We start from the raw sequence: 14,241 nt of genomic DNA on the forward strand, positions 1-14,241 counted from the left end.
TCAGTAAAGTTTTGGGGCAGTAAAACCTTTTGACATTTGTGAAAATATTGAAAAGCACTTCTTTGGCCTATCTTATTTTCTTCTCATGGAAAAATAAAAGAAATGCTCCACGCGTTTACTTTGCTTATGTACACTGACACTAACACTTTTTGTTGCCCAGGCACATACTCTACCAAACACACAATAAACCTTGCCTATGCCAGTTATTACAGAGTCAAATACAAAGGCAGCAAGGGCACCAACTTTACCCTCGAAGTGTGGAAAGTCCAGTGCCGAGAGGTCATCAAGTAGATATAAAAAACATAAAATAATCAGTCTAATGGAAATACGATTGAAGGTCAACGGGAAAATGAAAGAGCACACAGGTCACCTGAAGATTCATGAAATATTGCATAAGGAGCCTGGCATTTGAGCTGAAATTGGAAGGAATGAAGGAATATCAGTGCCTTTTCTGTCAGTCAAAGGAGTGTGAGTGGGTCTTGGTCAAAGCTAAAATGCAGAGATGATTGATTGGGGGTGGGAGGTTCTGCTAGGGGTGGGATTGTTGTTAATGAAAGAACAGGATGGGTGAAGGCACCAGACTGAGAACAAGGAACACACGTATGCCAGTGTCATGAGTGGTAACAGAGCAGCAAAACTGAGGGAGAAACCCTGTCTTTATTCTGTACATTTTTATACAGAAATTATTCTCTTGAAGATGAAGAGTCGTTAAAGAATTTTGAGAAGAGATGTGGATGTAAACAATAATAACCGCCTACTTCCTAAGCAATCACCTGTTTAATTTGATGTGATTATCCCTGGGGACTTCATTGTAAAGTAAACTCACATTTTATCTATTATTGCCTCAGGGAAATAAAAGTATTAATTCAAGAAGTATGTAGTACACCAACAAAGCATAATAACTATAACAGATACCACTGGTTGCCTGGCAAAGAACCATTTCTCCTTTTCTGCTTCTTAAGGGAACTTGAATTTTTTATCCCCTCATGCTTCTCTGTGCAGCCTTGAGCTTCCATGCAAACAGAACACATTTTTAAATGCAGAGGGTAAACATCATTGGTCTAAGCCAATAGTAAATGATCCTTATAGGCTGGGGCATATGACACATTTGATAGAGATGTGACACATTGGTTAGAAGAGATGTGAAAAGGTATTTGCTGGCAATAGGCACAAGAGTGGCCATAGTCATAAAAACTTCCTTAATCATTTAAGGCATAAAAAGAAGGTAAAATCCTTTTTTTTTTTTTTTTTTTCTCTACTGGGTATCTTGTGTCTGGATATATAACCTATAATTATGGCAGACATCTTTCAATATTGAGGGATTCTGGCCAAGGACAAACATAAGATAGGACACTGGGAATAAAGATGAAAAGAACATAGGTCCCTTATGATGTCAGTGAGTCATCCATGAAATTCTACAACTTCTTAACTTCTCCTTTGTATAATAAGAAGCCTTTCTTAAAGCCTAAGCAAGTTAGTTTCCTGTTATTTGTGGCTCAAAGCATCTCAACCGATATAATTAGAATAATTAAATTTAAAGCTTGAAAGGATTCAAAATTCATAGTTCTTATCCTTCTTGCTTTTTATTTGAACATATGGAAGACTTGAGAAAATAAATGACTGGGGTTTGAGGACAAACAATTAATTATAAGCAGAATCAGCCTTCCTAAGTTCCACAAATATTCTGCCTTCTCATCTTTAATATATTTCAGATTTCTCAGAAGAGCATTACACAAATAAAACCATCCAGAAGAGTATGTGACATGTAATAAATAAGTGGTCAACAAATACTGAATAATACCTGACTGAAAATATGGACTCTTATTTCCAGCTTTGCCCAACTAGTGAACAGTTTTGATATTAACCATCAACTATGACAGTGAGAAAATATATGTTACTTACAACTCACTGAGTCATACATGTATAGATTTATAGGTTTTCCTACATGCTTTGCTCTATGACATGTGTACAGTTTTTTTTTTTTAAACCATAATCAACTGCTATGTCCCTTCCTCTACTAATTATAACTTAATGGGAGGTAGCTCTTAATTTTCCACTGATGGGTTACTAAAGTTTTGATGGGGTGATGAGGATATGCATATAGTATAGAGGACTTCACAGATGAAGACCCTTTTGTAGCTGGAGGATGACTGTAGACCCTACAAGCTCTCCAGAACTATAAATTTCCTATGGGTCCTGTTAGTTGACTGTTTCCCAATACTAACCCAATGCCTAGTACATACAGATGCTTAGTGAGTTTTCTTTAATAAAAGAATGTGTAGGCAGTAGAAAATGGGTATCTACAATAAGGAATTGTGAACAAAAGAGAAAAAGGCAAAGACATGGGGAAAGTAAGTTGAGAAAATGGACTATGCCCACTTTCTCATTTTGCTAGGTAATGGCCATGATACCGAGTTTAAAGTCAATTCATTTTCTTAATTCTTACTCTGTCATTGTCATCATCTACATTGAGTAATAATAGTAATAATCCTCTATATGTGCATGTATCTGAACACAGATGATACACTAGTCATTTGTGAATTTTATTAGTGTAATGAAATTAGAACCACTGATTAAATGGCACAATAATTTCTACAGAGCGGAGGGAAAAAAAGCTATTTAAAGGAAAGAATGAGCCACAAAGTGAAGCTTACTTTAAAATATACATTTGAGTTTCAAGTTTAAAAAAAGGCAGTCACCAAAGATTGGTATCATGTGATAACAGTGACAGTTTATTAATAATCTGTCATGTAAAGCTGACATATTAGAAGCTGAATTCTGCTCAGCTTTACAATAAAATCCCATCCATTTTATTGCTACCAGAATTAAATATATGCCATTGAAAGGCTTTAGTAAGCTTAAATATGTTCTAAGCTCTTTTTTTCCCTAACACTTTGTTATCAACAAGTCAAATCGACAAAAGTCTAATCTCGATTTTTCCAGATATCCGTAGTATATCAAAGTGGGAGCAAGATAACATACACATTTTTATAGAGGTTGATAAAGTTTGCCTTTAGACAAACAGAAAAATCTTAGAAACTAAATTACTTGTTCCTGACATGTTGGGAACAGGGAGAAGGCTAGATATAGTGTAGAAATAATATAGAGTAAGTATTAAAAGTTAAGCCTAGGGGATTCACAGATGGATAATTTATTTAATCAGAATTATGGGTGAGCTAGCCAGATAGGAACAATCTATCCAAAGGTGTGAAGAGGTGATAATCCATATGTATTCAGACTAAAGGATTTAGGTGAGGCATTTTGTAACAAGTAAATATCACTGAACTAGTTTTTCAGAAATATCAGTTGAAAGTGCCCATCAGAAGTAGAACTCCATTTTTTCCTATATATATTTTAGGAAAAAAAACCCCACAAAACTGCACTTTAACAGTTCTGTGTAATCAATTCATTATTGAATAGGAAGCAAAAATTCTCAGAGAATATTTGTACATGCAGTGTTCTCAAATTCAAATTTCACTTATGTTACCAAAACTTTTTACCTATGTCTTTCTAATTGTATTATAATTATTTGGACTTCAATGGGTGTTCATGACTTCAGATTAGACTTCTATTGCATAATTCAATCTTTCAATATTGGGTCCAAATAATGCACAGTAATCCTTCAGTTTCCACTATTTTCCTTCATGCAGGATGTTACTTGTATGTCTTTTAACTTCATTTTTCCCCAAGCCCTGTCATCACTGTGAAAATAAACTAACCTAATTTAACTGGCATCAATTACCTCTATATGTGGTTTGTGTTTCTTAACTGGATTTTTTTCCTTTAACTATCACTTACATTCAGGGACACATGAAATAAACCCTGAAATATTTATTTCTATAACCTATGCTGTATTTCTCAGATAAGCTCATTATTTATCTATTTGGAATGGCTAGTGGAGGCTAAGAAGTATTAGTGCTACTTAAAGTCTTAGAACCAATACTCAAGACAGCTTTTTGTGTTTTACCTTTGTTCTCCTTGCTTTCATTATGGTTACATTACAGATTGGTAATTTAGAAAAAGTGGAGAAACATCTAATTAGCTCTTGATTATTGTACTCAATATTTCATCATCTTTGGCTATCTAAAACAGGTGAGAAAGCAGAAAGAAAAAGAAAACAAACAAAATCTTCTGAAGCAAATCCCAAGCTCTTCAAATATCCAAATATATGGATTAAAAAAAATCCATCTTTAGTTTCAAGAATTTTAATCTATAAACCCCAACATTTCCTCATCACATGAAGACTTGAAACACACTAGCTCATTACTAAAATAAGATATTATCTACTTTGCTGTTCTACTTCCATTGTATTACATTATGAGTTACTCTTAAACGATGACATGGCTTAGACTAAGCACCCGGAGATGAAAAATATACATTCTAAGAATGTATTTAAATTAAGATTGTTACTTCACGAGGAAAAACACATGCAATTCTAAGAACATGTATGCTGCAACCTGTGGCAAACACATGTATGTTTGCATAACTGATGCAAAATTTTTAAAAATAAATAATCCTGATTTTTATACCGTCCTTTCTATCGGCACAAAACAAGTATGTGATGCACTGTTGTGTTTTTGGTGAAAAATTTAAAACAAACAAACAAACAAAAGATATATATGTCTCTCTTCTTTCTATATATATATATCTCGCAAGACAAGTGTTAAATAAAATCTTAATGAAGTGCATATAATAGTATTCTTTAGTTAATACTTAAGGCTGTACTTATTATGGCTGTTATATGCTTATATAACTTATTAGACATAATATTTTAGAAACAATAAATATATTTTAACAATGATTACATTTAAATGCTTAAAGGTTAGCCTAGTATTCTGATATTTTAATGATCCTATAGAACATTCATATTGCATGCTTTTGGTTCACTTAATAATATCTTATGGAAATAAATAAGTCATTTAGGCTTAAAGTCAAATAATTTTGTTATAGTGCTGAATTTTTATTTCAAAATTGTGGCCACATAACTAACTGTGGTGCATAAAACTTACAATGGGCAATTCATAAATATATATATTGACTTAACAAAATACTACATATTGCTTATTTTAATAGATGCATTAAATTATTAAATAACTACATACCAGTCTTCATATTTATGTATGAATTTTATAATAAAACATTAAAACATATACAGAGCAATTACTATTCTAATCCAAATCTATTTATCTTAAATGCATAAGGTAATAAACATAGAACAATGTAACACCTGGAGTCCATTTACTGTAAAAGTTTATACAATAAAGAATTTAGAGAAACCATAATATCTTAGCAACAACAGAGAAGGCAAAAATATCTTAAATAGAACATAAAAAACTTTGATCATAGAAGGAAAAGGAAAAAAAAACTAATAAACAGAAATAAATCAAAATTAAGAACTTCTGTTCATCAAAATATATCATCCAGAGAGTAATGAGAAAATCCACCAAAGAGTTGAATACAGAGTGCAAATATTCAGTGGTATTCTGGTAAATATTTCACAACTAACTCTCCAGAAGGAAAAAATAAAGCCATTATTTCTGGTGTTTCTCACACTATGTTGTGAAAATACTTCTATCATGACAGATTTTCAAACCCATAATTCTTGACACTTTCATAATTGGCTATGGTTAGTTTTGAGAATGCATTTAAGAATTTAAGAATGTTAGTCTAAGAATATATTTAAATCAGGATTATTACTTAATGAGGAAAAACACATGCAATTCAAAAACCATACATAAAAGGACAATGCAATCTGTAGCAACTACACATTTGCAGAATTGATTCTGAATTTTAAGAAAGACATAATGCTGATTTATTAACTGGTAGTTTTAAATCCCCTATTGGAAATATACAATGACATATATATACACACACACATACATATATGGAAGTATATACGTATACATATATATATGGTTTTTAAAAAAAGAACGTTAGAGTACTTTGAAGTCCTGTTATACTCTTTCTAGTCACTAAACCTACAGAGCATAAGCAATATCTTCACTTCTAGAAGTGGGGTTTGCCTCCTTTTTCTATATTCTATAAATGAAATCATACAGTAGGTACTGCTTTGTTTCTTTTGCCCAACATTATGTTTGTAAAATTGCGTGCAGTGTTAAATTGCTCATTTTCATTGCTGTGTAGTATTTTAATATATATATAAAATATATTTATATTATTTTATATATTTATTATATAAATGTATAATATATAAATATATATTTATTAAATAAAATAAATAAATATATATTTATATATATCTAAAATAAAATAAATAAATATATATTTATATATATATCTATCTCAGTGTATGTATAAACACAACCCAATAGAAAAGGGCAGATAATCCAGTAAGAAAAAAAAGGCAAAAGTTTTAGGACATTTCAACAATAATGTAGCCACATGAGAAATAAGAGCAAATACAAGTGTTTAATAACATAAACTTCAAGGTATTCCAATTATAATACCCCTATTCACATACCCAAACTGAAAAACCCCAGTGTCAGTGACTATAGGGAATATCTCAACTCTCATGTCCTGCTCCTAAAACTGATAGACACTTGATGAATTGTCAATATGTACTGAAGCAGAACATGTGTATATCTTATGTACACAATAAAATATGTACATGTGTTCTCCAAAAACACATGCTCCTGATATCCAAATCAACACTATTGATAAAAGCCAAAGTCTGGATGCTACTTAAGTGCCTATCAATATTAGAAAGGGTTAATAATTTGGTCTATCCACACAGTTGAATACTACACAGCAATGAAAATGAGCAATTTAACACTGCACGCAATTTTAGAAACATAATGTTGAGCAAAAGAAACAAAGCAGTACCTACTGTATGATTTCATTTATAGAATATAGAAAAAGGAGACAAACCCCACTTCTAGAAGTGAAGATATTGCTTATGCTCTGTAGGTTTAGTGACTAGAAAGAGTATAACAGGACTTCAAAGTACTCTAATGTTCTTTTTTTTTAAAAAAAAAAACTGATGTTAGTATTGGTTATATGGGTGTATTCATTTTGTAACAATTCAGTAAGACTGTGCACTTAAGGTATGAGTAATTTTCTGTGTATATATAAGATAATTAAAACACTGGAGATAATAGTAATTTTAAAAAATATTTTTGTTTCTTATTATAAATTATAATTATTTTAAAAGTTCATTCACGTATATTTGTGAAGTATAATTTAAAACTTAAAAATAAGTACTTGGGGATAAAATTATTACTCTAAGTGCATCTAAATTATTCCTCTAAATTTCTGCCATTATCAGCATAGTACTCCTGGTAAGGCAGAGGAATTTTACTTTCCTCCTATATGATACTTGTTTTAAATAATCCTACATTATGTTGAGTGTTTCTTTAAACAGTAATGAAAAAGAATGTCTTATAGTTCCTAGAGATGGGTTGTTATCTACAGTCATTTTAAAACATCTTTTTCAAGATATATTGCAATAATGCCATAGAAATCACTTGTTATTTATTACCATTTTATTTTCATAGTTACATACTTTACTCTCAACTTCCTGGAGCTCTACCATCAAGCTACATGGAGGGACTCAATTTTGATACATCTTGACAGATGATAAAACAAGTTTTACTTTCAATAACTCATTGCCATCAAATAGACTTCATTATGAAAATTTTAATAGATAAAATTGTCATTCATGTTCAAAGAACTGTTTTCAGTGGTATGAATCTTTACCTTTGTGGGCTATGCCTTCAAATTTACATAGAAATCTATTAAAGACTATATCAAATAACTGTATTACTATAATCTATCCAAGAACATAAAAATTTTGATAGAAAATATCACATAACTTCTTCAATATTTATGGTTAAATATCAAATGACTTACTTGAATTTTCTTTATTTTGAAAAAACTGGACATGATTTAAAACAAAGGTAATGAAAATAACTCTAAAATTAGGTAAATCTTACCGTAAGCTCACAGGTTTGGAATTCAAAGAAAACGTTCACCACCCTGAGACCTAGAAAAGTATAACCCAAAACATTCTTTATTAGTACTAGCATTCAATTTAAAGAACCTTAAGAGGTCAGTAATTCAATATGAGAAACGTTATTATATGAGTAATTAGTGTACATATCACTTGACAAACATTTTTGACTACAGTATTTGTCTGAAATAGCATTAGCAGTTACTCATCTTACATCAAAGTACTGTGATTTAAGATTAATTATTGTAATTTAGGCTGCTTTGATGCAGTGATGACAAACAAGCAGACAATTATTGTCTACTTGCTTCTTGTAGGACTATAGGTAATGGATACATTTGCAAGCTTAATGTATTTTGTTAGAGAAGCTTCTCTGTTTCATTCATTTAACAATGTCAGACATAACATATATCCTGACATATACATGTGCAAACATGTACACATACAGATGTGGCTATCATACCATAATCCTACTTTTTATCTCTGCTTTATCCATTTTAATTACTAATAAATAACTCTCCATGATATATTCTATAAAGTATGTAAAAATTTTAAAGGCTGTACAGTACTCCATCATTCACTGTACATCCTAAATTATTTAAGATATTTGATTTAATAATTATGCCAGTTATTGTCTTTAAATCATCTTTAAAATAGCCAGTTAGTTACCATTGTGTGTGACTTTATGTAATAGTTACTGAGGCCAGGTGTGGTGGCTCATGCCTGTAATCCCAGCACTTTGGGAGGAGAGTGGATCATGAGGTCAGGAGTTCGAGACTAGCCTGGCCAATACGGTGAAACCCCGTCGCTACTAAAAAATACAAAAATTAGCCATGCGTGGTGGCGCACACCTTTAGTCCCAGCTACCTGGGAGACTGAGGCAGGAGAATCGCTGGAACCCAGGAGGTGGAGGTTGCAGTGAGCCGAGATCATGCCACTGCACTCCAGCCTGGGTGATAGAGCAAGACTCTGAGAAAAAAAAAAAAAAAAAAAGAAAGAAGGAAAGAAGGGGAGGAGAGGGGGGAGGAGAAGGGGGAGGGAGGGGAGGGGAGGGAAGGGAAGGGAAGGGAAGGGAAGGGAAGGGAAGGGAAGGGAAGGGAAGGGAAGGGAAGGGAAGGGAAGGGAAGGGAAGGGAAGGAAAGGAAGTTACTGAGCCCTTTGTAACCAGTTTTCTCATTTTGATGCAGTGGTAACTTAACACACATTATTAGCCATCAAGTTCGTCTAATGCTTGATGGATATTATCATATATGAACAATAGAAGAAAACTAAATATTTAACCTCTGCCCTCAAGGAAGAAATTAGTAGTACTTGCAAACTCTTTGGAAAATTCATGAATGACTGGTAGGTCTAAGGTAAGTGCTCTACTGTGTAATCTCTAGCTAACTGCACTATAATTTAAAATAGAAAAACTGTAATAGATTGAGTCTTTTATGTCAATTCTTTAATTGTTGGTACTATTTAGGGAGAATGTGTTTTTCTCAGGTGTTTATGTATTAAACTGTTTCAACTGGTTTCTATCATAATTGAAGAAAATAGTTTATATAACTTCATTTATTTGATGAAGGAATAATACTTCATTGTTAGGAGGGATTATCATACGTGAAAGTGAATCTGATAGTAAAATGAACCACTTGAGAGGTGATATAAAATGTTTCTCTTTTTGATGAAATGTTAGAGGAAAACAAAATATCACTATCAAAGAGGTGCAAAGGAGTACACTACAATTCTTCTAGTAGACCTCCCAGGCTCATTCATTCAGTATGACTTTCTGCTTTCATTGACCCTCCAGGAGCAAGGACAGAGATGATTTCAGGAGATCTAGTCCTTATTGACATTTGTGAAAGGAGAATCCTCTCCGAAGAATCTAGTGTGATTTGAAATGCTCGTACTTTAAAAAGTCAATCAATGAATTAGAATGACTTTTCTTGCCCTACCTTTTTATTTAGAGGTGCAGCAAATTAAATTTTGATTAAATGTTAAAAGGTTGAGTATTAGAATTAACATTTGGCTGATGCTAAATATTACCATTGTAGAATAAACTTCTTGGATACACAAATTAAAAGTTTTAATTGTTATTACTATTTTATTATTAAAAGTTTAAAGTCAAGCTTTAAGGTTTTAACATTATAGCACAGAAACAATAATTTCTGTTAGCACGATCAGATGCTAGATTACTCCTGCAGGCACTGTGTTGCATATTTGCAATATCAGATTGAAACTTTTAACAGAATAATGGAATTTCAACATAAAAAGCCCTTAAAGAGATTTATGTCCTTTTGTTCTATCTAGAATGTTTATCTATATTTGAAAGTGAATATTTCGATATTAACAATAAATCCAAAAGACATCCTTGTTTGTATTACTGACATTGTTATGCTGATCAGATATATTGTGTATGTAGATTGTAAGTCATGGCTCATATTTAAGTTCAGGGATTCCAGAAATGATATTCAAAGTATTTGACTAGTTGGTCTTCCAAGGACAAATCCAATCCAGAGAGGTAATTTTAGGCATACAAGAAGGTCAAAGCAGAAACACAGTTTATTCCAACTTTAATTTACCATTTTCAGTAATATGTGGAGCTTGACTCAGGCAAAGATACATTTAAAAAGGAAAGCGTTGGCTGGGCATGGTGGCTCATGTCTATAACCCTAGCATTTTGGGAGGCTGAGGCAGGCAGATTGCTTGAGCCTACGAGTTTGAGACCAGCCTGGGCAACATGGAGAAATACTATCTCTACAAAAAAGACAAAAATTAGCCAGGGGTGGTGGTGTGTGCTTGTACTCCCAGACATTTGGGGGACTTAGAAAGAAGGATCACTTGAACCCTGGAAATTGAGGCTGCAGTGAGCCAAGATTGTGCCACTGCATCCAGCCTGGGGGACAAAGTGGGACTTTGTCTCAAAAAAATAAAAATAAATAAAAAGGAAAGAGTTTAACATGATGTGCATAAATAACTATTTTTAGAGGAGAGATTTGTGATGAAGGGCCAGTTATCAAACTGTCAGTGACATTGCCACTAGGTTGGAGTTTTATCCTTGATAAATTTTAAGAAATTTTATTTCACATAAGATTCCAGCTGAATGAATTGGATCAGGCCGGGCACGGTGGCTCATGCCAGTAATCCCAACTCTTTGGAAGGCTGAGGCGGGTGGATCACCTGAGGTTAGGAGTTCGAGACCAGCTGGCCAACATGGTGAAACCCCTTCTCTACTAAACATACAAAAATTAGCTGGGTATGGTAGTGCACACCTGTAGTCCCAGGTACTTGGGAGGCTGAGGCCAGAGAATAGCTTGAACCCAGGAGGCAGAGGTTGCAGTGAGCTAAGATCGCAATATTGCCCTCCAGCCAGGGTGACACAGTAAGACTTCATCTCAAAAAAAAAAAAAAAGAATCAGATATACTTCTCTCATTTATACTAGTTATCTGAGGAACAACCATTCAGAAAGCACTGATGTTAAGCGAAGTAAGCAAACCATGAAAGAAATTATTGATAATTTTATAATTCTGGTATCCTAAACCTACCATGCTGAATAAGAAATTCTTCAGAGTTATGTTTGAACAACTGTCAAATTACTACAGAAAACTTGAAAAGTTATATTTTTGAGTACAATTTTTTAGTATTATTTTAATATTTCTGTAGATAAATGCTTTTAATGAATGGATGTATTGGATCTATGATGTAGTGTTTGGAGAAATTCATGAAATTGGCATCTTAGATGGTGATTTCTTCCTCATTAAAAAGAATTAGAATACATTACTTCCTCTTGACTTAATTTTGCCGGGAGTCCAAAAATTTGGGGGAGGGAGTAGAAATTGAATAAAAATTATTTGGAAACCTAAAAATTAGAAAAGCATTTCCAATAATAATTTTAAATAGCTATAAATACTTCAAAATAATTGGGAATAATTTTAAAGTCAGTTTGTTGGGTTTAGGAAAATAATATTTAATCAGCAATAAATAGTACTATAATAGGATTTCTACATTTTATCTCATGTATCCTCAATTGAGGCTCAGAAAAGTTTCATGTATTAGAAAGTATTTTCCACATTTTCACAGATGAGACTGAAAGCTAACAGTTGCCTGAATAAACTACAAAAAGACTTACTATCAATATGTTGTCAAGTCAAAATTGAACCTGAAGTTAATTAAATTTGGAATCCCAGTTAAGTCACATACCAGGATAGGATAATGTTAGTAGATAACATTTACCAAACATATAATGTGTGTAAGATCCTGGTCTCAGTATTTTTATGTATTAATTCATTTAATTATCATAATTATATTTCTACTTTATAGATAAAACTGAGCTATAAGTATGTTATTCTTTAACCCAGGGAGCCTGACTTCAGAGCCTATGCTCCTAGCCATTACATCTCTATATGATAGTTGATCATTGTATGGTATTCTTACAAGTGCTATTTCAATGCACATATATTCATTTATTCTTTTCAGTTTTGGGAGTCAAGTAATTATACATTTATCATGAGTCTAATAGCATCTTAGTGGGCTGGTCCACATTAATAACTATCTTAACATTTATTGAACACATACTAAGTGCCAAGAAGTGTGTCAAAGTCTTTAAGTTCGTCTCACTTAATCTCCATAGCAATCTTACCAGGCATTATGAGCATCTATGTTGTATAAATAAGAACACTAAGTAGAAAGGCAAACAAATATATCCAAGGACAGAGAGCTAGTAAGTAATACAGTTGAGTTTTTTAAAATAATTATTTATTTTTTTAAGATCTGGGGTATATGTACAGGATGTGTAGGCTTGTCACATGGTTAAACGTGTGCCATGGTGGTTCGCTGCACCTATCAAATCATCACCTAGGTATTAAGTCCAGCACGCATGATCTCTTTTACCTAATCCTTCCCTGCCACCTCCACATCTCCCCTGACAGGCCCCAGTAAGTGTTGTTCCCCTCCCTGTATGTTCAGTTACAGTTGAGTTTTAAGCACAAACTCTCCTACTCTTCAGTTAGATGTAGCTTAGAGATACAGATTCTTTTGTTTGTATAAATTTGTGGGGTATAAGTGTAATTTTGTTGTATGTATATATCACATAGTGGTGAAGTCAGGGCTTTTAGTATGTCCATTACCAGAATAATATTCATTGTACCCATTAAGTAATTTGATATCATTCATCTCCCTCCCAACCCCTTACCCTGTGAGTTTCCATTGTCTATCAACCCAAGCTCTAAGTACATATAAACATATGATTTAGCTCCCACTTATAAGCGAGAATATGCAGTATTTTTCCTTCTGTGTCTGGCTTGGTTTACTTAAGATAATGACCTCCAGTTCCATCCATGTTTCTACAAAGACATGTTTCATCTGTTTTATGGCTGAATAGTGTTCCATACTATTGTGTGTGTCTGTGTGTATTACATTTTCTTTATTCAATCATTTGTTGATAGACAATTTATTCCATATCTTAGCTATTGTGAATGGTGCTGCAACAAACATATGAGTGCAGGCATCTTTTTGGTACAATGATTTCCTTTCCTTTGGGTATATATCAAGTAGTGGAATTGCTGGATCAAAGAGTGGTTCTATTTTTAGTTCTTTCAGAAATCTCCATACTGTTTTCCATAGTGGTTGTGCTAATTTACATTCCCACCAACAGTGTATAAGTCTTCCCTTTTCTCTGTGTCATTGCCAACATTTTTTTGTCTCTTTGTTAATAGCCATTCTGATTGATGTAAGATACAATATTGTAGTTTTAACTTGCACTTTTCTGATGATTAGTATTGATGAGCATTTTTCATGTGTTTGTTGGCCATTTGTATGTTTTCTTTTGAATGGTGCCTATTCATGTCCTTAGCCTACTTTTTTACTCTTTTTTTTTTTTTTTTTTTAGACAGTTTCGCTCTGTCACCCAGGCTGGAGTGCAGTGGCGTGATCTCAACTCACTGCAACCTCCGCCTCCATGATTCAAGCAATTCTCCTGCCTCAGCCTCCTGAGAAGCTGGAATTACAGGAGCTTATCACCACGCCTGGCTAATTTTTGTATTTTTAGTAGAGACGGGGTTTCAGCACTTTGGCCAGTCTGGTCTCGAACTCCTGACCTCATGTGACTCACCCGCTTCGGCCTCCCAAAGTGCTGGGATTACAGGCGTGAGCCACCACGTCCAGCCCTTAGCCTACTTTTTAATGGGATTTGTTTTGTTGTTGTTATTAAGTTGTTTGAGTTCATTGTAAATTCTGGATAAACTGTCCCTGTCAGATGTGTAGTTGTCAAATATTATCTTCCATTCTGTGGGTT

At 33.2% G+C, this 14,241-nt stretch overlaps 1 protein-coding gene across 42 annotated transcripts in view; it reads right to left on the reverse strand.

Moving 5' to 3' along the window:
* Positions 1-14,241, reverse strand: part of LOC105489121 (protein tyrosine phosphatase receptor type D) — a 2,338,800-nt gene that overhangs the window by 1,279,042 nt on the left and 1,045,517 nt on the right. For all 42 annotated transcript variants that reach the window (XM_011753819.3, XM_071078808.1, XM_071078779.1 and 39 more), the window contains one exon: positions 7,953-8,002. The gene's annotated coding sequence lies outside the window, so the exon portion shown is untranslated. The remainder of the gene's footprint in view (positions 1-7,952; positions 8,003-14,241) is intronic.

Source organism: Macaca nemestrina, chromosome 14, assembly GCF_043159975.1.
Source record: "Macaca nemestrina isolate mMacNem1 chromosome 14, mMacNem.hap1, whole genome shotgun sequence".
In the NCBI taxonomy this organism is placed as follows: domain Eukaryota; kingdom Metazoa; phylum Chordata; class Mammalia; order Primates; family Cercopithecidae; genus Macaca; species Macaca nemestrina.